The sequence below is a fragment of the Oxyura jamaicensis genome (genome assembly GCF_011077185.1).
Source record: "Oxyura jamaicensis isolate SHBP4307 breed ruddy duck chromosome 3 unlocalized genomic scaffold, BPBGC_Ojam_1.0 oxy3_random_OJ70957, whole genome shotgun sequence".
Classification (NCBI taxonomy): Eukaryota; Metazoa; Chordata; class Aves; order Anseriformes; family Anatidae; genus Oxyura; species Oxyura jamaicensis.
The window spans coordinates 2,915-3,145 of record NW_023303686.1 but is presented as its reverse complement, the minus strand read 5'-3'; positions in this window follow the sequence as shown (position 1 = coordinate 3,145).

Here is a 231-nt window from a genome sequence, read left to right as displayed (position 1 = left end):
GAGGTCTGTGGGTGCTGGTGTGGGTGGTGGGCCTCAACAGGGAGGTCAGTGGATCTGGTGGACCTCAACAGGGAGGTCTGTGGGTGCTGGTGGTTGGCTGAGGGCCTCAACAGGGAGGTCTGTGGGTGCTGGATTTGGGTGGTGGGACTCAACAGGGAGGTCTGAGGGTCCTGGAGTTGGGTGGTGGGCCTCCATAGGGAGGTCTGCGGGTGCTGGTGGTGGGCTAAGGGT